Source organism: Sturnus vulgaris, chromosome 24, assembly GCF_052056855.1.
Source record: "Sturnus vulgaris isolate bStuVul1 chromosome 24, bStuVul1.hap1, whole genome shotgun sequence".
In the NCBI taxonomy this organism is placed as follows: Eukaryota; Metazoa; Chordata; class Aves; order Passeriformes; family Sturnidae; genus Sturnus; species Sturnus vulgaris.
In genome coordinates, this window is record NC_142266.1 from 2,719,239 (window position 1) to 2,726,139 (window position 6,901).

The following is a 6,901-nucleotide window of genomic DNA, read 5'->3' on the forward strand; positions in this document are numbered from 1 at the left end:
AGCCCCCCAGTTCTCAGCAAAACCCTCACCCTGAACCCTGTGAGGGCTGGCTGGTTCCTTCCCTATGAAGTGACTCACGGGAGGATCTGAGAAAATCTGACTTTCTCCTGGCACTGAGGAGCAAGATGGATGAGAAAAGGGACACGCTCCCTGCTCTGACTACTGCTGCCCTTGCTGTCCAGGAGCATCCTTGTGCAGCCCGTGGGGCTGTGCCAGGGGCTGGGATCCATGGATCTCACAGATCCTGCCAGCACAGCTCCTGATTCTACAGCCAGAGCAGAAAAATAGACACAGCCCCTGTAAAACAGCCAGGACCTCACCTCACTGCCACCCCACAGCTCTCCCTGCCCTGTCATTAGACCTGCCATTATTAATTATTCTTTTTCCTTTTTAAGTACAAATGTACCGAAATCATCCACTTGTCAGTGCTATGACTGTGGTGATGCAAATGTGACACAGCAGGCTTGTACTGGGCACTGAAATTTAAATTAATGGGGAAAAAATGAGCTTGCTGGGTTTTTGGCAGAAGATCTGAGCTGTTCATGATGTCCAGGGCCCTGAGGCTGTGCTGGGTCCCGCGGGGACACCAGGACCAGGACACTGCACCTTCAGCATGGCTGGGCATGGAGTCACCCTGCAGCAAACACTGCTCAGCTCCTTCAAAGTCCTGTCTGACACACTGGGGGAAAGTTTAGGCAGCTCAACATTTCAGCTTCTGGAAAAAAAAAAAAAAAAAGAGAGGCAGGAAAAGGAGGGAGGGAGCATAAATCAGCCACAGCTTAATGTCCCTAATCTGGGAATGACGCCCTGCAGTCCGTGAGGGGTGATACATCCACGGGCACGGATCCTGCTGCGGGATCACCGGGATTAGATGGGCTTTGCTGTGCCCTGGCTGCTCCTGCTCCTCTCTGCACCCCAGAGATGGGGCTGTGGGGTGGCACCAGGGGTCCAGGCAGAGCTCCTGGTGCCCCAGGGTGCAGGTCCTGCCCGCTGCATCCTCCCGTGGGCCAGTTAGAGCCAAAGCCATGCGTGGGGCAGCAGGCAGCAGCTGTGGGGGTGGCTGAGCAGGGAAATGTGGGTGCTGCAGCCCCCATGCACTGGGCAGAGCATCCCTGGGCTGGGGCAGGGCTGGGTGATACGGAATGCAGCGCGGTTGGCATCAGCCTGGCTGGCTGTGTGTGCATCCGGTGCCTTTTCATGGGTAATGCGTCACTGAATGTGACTCACCGCAAGGGTTTGGGCTGGTTTGTGTGCCTGTGAGGCTGAAAGGGGACCAGGCACTGCTGGGGTCCCCTAAACCCACCCCCACAGGTGTGCAGCAGGAGGTGAGGAGCCCCATGAACAGGAGCAGCGTGGGTGACAGGGAGCAGAGGGGGGAGCACGAGTGGATCCCCCAGCTCTGGTGCAGAGGATGGGAGAACACCAGAGCATTGAGGAGGACACACAGAAAGGACTCAGGGACACCACCCCAGCATGGCACTGTGCCTCTCCCCGGGGACTGCACGGGGACAGGGACTGACAGTGCTCTCCCACCCACCCTGGGAGGGAAAGGTAAGTGTGTGTGAGTACCAGAGAGCAAAACCAAGCCCTGTATGTTTAAACTGGCAAGTTCCGTGTTTGTCATCGAGCTGTAAAATGATACCCGAACAGATGAGGACAGGAACTTCTTGGAAGGCTCAAGCACAGACAGCAGGAGTGGGGGAATAGCATTTTGCTTTATTTCTTTACATGCAATCCAAGGGGGGGGGGTGGGGGGGTTGTTGGGTTTTTTTTCTTCCTTGCAGTGTTATATTTTTCTGTCCAAAAATGGTTATGAGTCTGCCAGCTCTCAGAGGCAGCACTGAGGGCTCGTGCCTTGTCTGACACACCGGGGCCGAGGGCTGGGATGCAGCAAAAGGCACGAACAATAAACCCTGGCTTGGGGAGTCCATGGAAAAGCAGAACACGATGGAAGCACTGTGAGTGGGTGTGCAGGCAGTGTCAGAGCTCACAGCCCACATGGACCTGGCCATTCCCACACTGAGATGCAGAGGACATCAGAGCCATGCTGAGCTGCAGGCTGGCTTTGTAGGAGAACATGTGCTCGAAGCAGCAGCTCCTGTTTGTCACCAGGATCTAGTACCTGTTCCAGTGGGTGGATAATTTTAGGTGAATGAGAAAACGCTGCTTTTTCTTTGGGTTCAAGCCATGTGCTGGGTGGAATGATGCTCGCAGCAGTGACTTCTCTCAGGTGCTGCGTGGCAGGGGTGCAGCCCCTTCCCCTGGCACATGTTCCTGGGTGATTTGTCACACAGAGGTGGTGCCTCGTGTGTCTGGATGTGGATCCTGTGCAAGGTTACAGAGAGGGAAGCTCGGTGGGCACAAAGCAGATGAGAAAAAAGAGTTTCCCTCTCTGCGATGCTGTGGCTGTCAGGAGACAGCACCGAGTGACAGCCTGCACGTGAGCTACTGATGGTTTTAAGGATGCTCTTTTTTAGCTTAAATTCGGGGAGAATCTTGTACAAAAACCTTAAGAAAGCCATAAAGGTTTATTTACCAGTCATTCTCTGAGATGCCAGCCAGACTCTGAGCTGCATTTCAGCTCCCGGTTTGTCTTGAGGCACCACAAATGTCTGAACAACCATTGGGGTGTCCCCAGGAGAGTGTCAGAGAGATGAACCTGGGCCCTGGGCACTGACCCAGTGTGGTCCCTCACACTTTCCTTCATGCCCCTCTAAAAGACAGCCCTTAGGGAAGGGTGGGTGGGCAGGAGCCACGTTCAGTGCTCAGGACATCAGCAAGGATCTGTGAGCACTGTCCTGGTGCTTTGTGGCCATCGCTGTGTCCCAGTGCAGCACAGATTGTCCCAGGGGGTCACAGCCTTCCCATCAAGGAAGGCCAGCACCTTTTTATCACCCTGAGGGCTCTCCTGAGGGCACACCTCATTTTGTGTGAAGTTTGGGAGGGAAAAGGCTGAACAAAAAGGGAAACCTGAGTTGCTGGAGTCAGGAAGGCTGCAAGAACAGGTGGAGGGAAAGAAAAGTGCCCCCCATTCTCATCCGGAGTTTTCCTTCACAGACTGAGATCTAAGCACCTCCAAACACAAAGTGGGACCATGAGGGAAAGCTCAGTGCATCCAAAGTCCCAGCATTGCCACAGGGGTGGCACTGAGGGGACAGCATGGGGACCATGAAGAGTTCATGGTCAGTTGGCGGGTTACAGATTGGTGGGAAGCTGAGGGAGCCAATTTCTGGAGGCTTTGGGGGTCATGGTGTGGGATGCTGTCACCCAAAGGCCACATCCACCCTTTGAGCCCTATTGTGACAGCACAGACACGTTGGTCCCACTGGCTGTCCCAGGTCTCACAGGGAGCTGTCTCAGGAGGGACATCCTGACCTGTGCTCCAGGTCAGCCTGCTGCTGTGGGAAACACCCTCAGCCCCCACCCTGCTGGTCCAGGTCCCCACAAAGCCACGTGTGGGTCCAGGTAAGGGGGGTCAACAGCCAGGGTGGCTTCATACTGCTGGGGCACTTCATACCATTCAAAAGCACACTGGGAATGTGGGGATGGGCAGAGCAAGCATCCATCCCATCCTCCCTGCCCCATCCCATCCTCCCTGCCCCATCCCACCCTTCCTGCCCCATCCCATCCTCCCTGCCCCATCCCATCCCATCCTCCCTGCCCATCCCATCCTCCCTGCCCCATCCCATCCTCCCTGCCCCATCCCACCCTCCCTGCCCCATCCCATCCCATCCTCCCTGCCCCATCCCACCCTCCCTGCTCCATCCCATCCTCCCTGCCCCATCCCTCCCTCCCTGCACAGCCCAGGGCAGTGCCCAGGGGCCGGGAGCACCAGCAGCAGGGCAGTGTTCTGGCCGTGGGGCAGGGACAGCAGGGGCTGGGTGCTCACAAACCCTGACATAGCTGGGCTTGAGGCCAGGGCACGGTGTCCTGCTCTCACCCTGCTCAGCCCAAGGCACACCAGGGATCAACAGGGCAGGAACTCTCTGGTGTCCTCGTCATCTTCAGGTCCAGGAGAATTATTCCAGCCCCAGGGTTTGAAAAGCCTCCAGGGAACTGAACAGGCACAATTAAAAATGTGTCATTGAGAGCCACAGCACACCACGAACAGCTGGGCAGGGTCACAAAAACCCAGCTCAGCGACCCCGTGGCATTGCTGGTCCCTACCCAGTGCAGTGAGGTCACTGGTGGTGACCAGGGACCCACATGGGGCTCTGTGCATGTCCCCTGTCCCATGTCAGGCTGAGGGACATCTAAGGATATCACTGAGCTTGGGCACAGAGCTCTGTGGGCTAACCAAAAACAGATGCATAAAAATAAACAGAAATACTAGAGATGTGATTACCAAGGAAACGCATTTACATACAGGAAAACGTCCAAAATGACTGTCATTTACTTCCTTTATTTATTTGAATTTATAAAAATGCTCCCACCCAAGGATCTGGGCTCAGTCCTTCCCAAATGGCAGGAAATGGAGCCTTGCTGGGCCCTTGCCCCATCACCCACCACCCAGCAGCACGGTGCCCCTCCCAGGAAGGAAAGCTGCCCCTCTGTGATGTGCCATGCTGGAAACTGCTTCCCTTCATTTCCCATCTCTGGGCACAGAGATTCCCCACTGGCTTTCCTGGGATCCCCCCAGGGAAGGATTTTCTGGGCTCACCATGAGGCAGCTCCCTCTGCACCAGGACAGCCACAGAGGGAATTGGGCACTGAGAGCTGAGGGGATGAGCAAAGGGATGACATTGGGGCAGGGATATGGGGATTTCTTCATCCAGTTGCCAACAGAGAACAAGGGGGAGATACAGACTGAGGCAAATCAAAAGAGAAGCATTTCAACTTGCAAGAAATGGAAATGAGAGGAGTGAATTTGGGTCATGCCAAGGCATTCCTTCTACAGGAAATGAAATGTTTTACAAGCCTTTCCTTTTCTCCCTTTATTTTCCCCTTTTCCCCCCTCTTTTGGGGAATTTACAACAATTAAAAAAAAAAAAAAAAAAAGGTTTTATTTATAAAATGCACGAAGAAAATATTTGAGCTGCCCTTTTCCCCTGCAGCTCTACACAGCCCTCACACCCAGCTTCAGTCCAATCAAAATGGCATTGGGGGCTCATTTACCAGCCACCAGCAACAAAACAACTGCACTCTTTGCCTGGAATTCTCTCAGCTTATAATCCTGCCTCCAGACCCTTCCTGATACCCACAAGAGGCCGGGCACTGAGCAGTGATGTGGGGGACTGGAATCAGGATAAGATGCTCTGCAGGGACGAGCCAGCTCCCTCCAGGGCCCTGTGGAGATGCTGTGGGGCAGCAAGGTGGGCAAACCCGAGGCTCCTCGTGTTCTGGGAGTGGCTGCAAAGAAGATTGGTTTGGAGAGGAGATTGGTGTGGGTTTTTGGGGAGTGTATTTGCTCGTGGTGCAGCTTACAGAATCACAGGCTGGTTTGGGGCTGGAGGGGGCCCTAAAGCTCATCCAGCTCTCTCAGCCCAGAGGTGCTGCAGCCCTGAGAGCATTTCCATGTGGATGTGGGGACATGCACAGTGCCACCAGCTCTGGAGCTGTTTTCAGGGTGGCAGGAGAGTGCAGCTGTGGCAGGACAAGGAGCCTGTGACCTGCAGAACATCCTCAGACCCCACAGGAGGAAGGGACACAGAGGCTCTGGGGCCACACTGCCATTGCTCGAGGGGACATTTGGCACTGGGGACCTTCTGTTCCTGAGCTACATCAGCTGTCCCGTGGGAGTGTGGGGATCCCAGAGGGCTGAGGGATGGGGCTGTGCTCCCCAGCAGCTGCAGGAGGCTGAGCCAGCACTCACTGTGTCACCCACACTCGGGCAGAGAGCAGCTGCAGGGTGGATGACACAGTTTGCTGCTCTGCTCTGCTCTGGAGCTGTCTCTGCTGGGTAATTAGAGTTGACAGGGTGTGTGCAGAGTTACTGGGTAACTGCCCACACACCTAAGGTGTGGTGGAAGTCGGGAGCTGAACCAAAACCTTCTACCTGACCTACATGCAGAGGAGCTGCCCAGCAGCAGCGGGACAGGGAGGTGGGGAGGAGAAAGCAAATGATGAAACACTTCTGCAGGCACAGCACCAACCTGGCCGTGCCCTGGGTGCTCTGAGGAGGGACTGAAGTAACCCCAGGCCAGGCTGGAAGGGAAGGCAAGGCGTGGAGCCTGGTGAGAGCATCCCTGCCCAGGGGGGGTGTGGGGGCTTCTCCAGCCCCCCAACACCATCAGGGGAGGGCTGGATCAGCAGGAGCCTCACGGGTAGGACAAGGCAGGTGACACTGTGCTGGCTGCTCGGGGCTGTGCCCACATGTTCAGCTGATCAGGTTAAGTGGCTCATTTGCCTGGGAGCAGGGAGCCAAGCACTAATGGCTTTGGACATGCAGCCTGTGCACTGCTCTGCTCTCCAGCCCTGCTGGGGGCTGCTGCAGGTGCTGCCAGAAAATGTGCCAGCTTCTGCAGCCATGGCTTCAACACAGTGGTGCAGTCCTGCAGGGGCAGCAGGGCTGGCCTCGTCACACAGCCTGGGGGAACAGGGGCGTCACTGAGTCACAGAGCCACAGAAGCACAGCACCATTCAGATTGGAAAAACCTCTAAGATTGCCGAGTCTAACTAATCACCCAGCACCACTGTATTCACCTCTAACCCATGTCCCCAAGTGCCACATCCACACGGCTTTTGAATATTTCCAGGGATGATGACTCCATCACTTGCCTGGGCAGCCTGTTCCAATACCTAACCACCTTTTCAGTGAAGAAATTTTTCCTAATATCTAATCTAAATCTGCTCTGGTGCAACTTTAGGTCATTTCCTCTCATCCTTTCCAGTTCACAACCTTGGCAAGCAACTGGAGAACAGAGAGGAGGGCCAGCTTAGCTCTTTCCTTCATCCCCTCATC

General features: G+C 55.4%; 1 long non-coding RNA gene across 1 annotated transcript; it reads right to left on the minus strand.

The window, feature by feature from the left end:
* Nucleotides 1-1,778: 1,778 nt before the first annotated feature.
* Nucleotides 1,779-4,312, minus strand: LOC148221284 (uncharacterized). Its single transcript, XR_015808314.1, has 3 exons — nt 4,168-4,312; nt 3,941-4,056; nt 1,779-2,325 (listed from the first exon to the last, which is right to left on the minus strand). It is a non-coding gene; the product is annotated as an uncharacterized LOC148221284 (long non-coding RNA).
* Between the last annotated feature and the right edge of the window lie 2,589 nt (nt 4,313-6,901).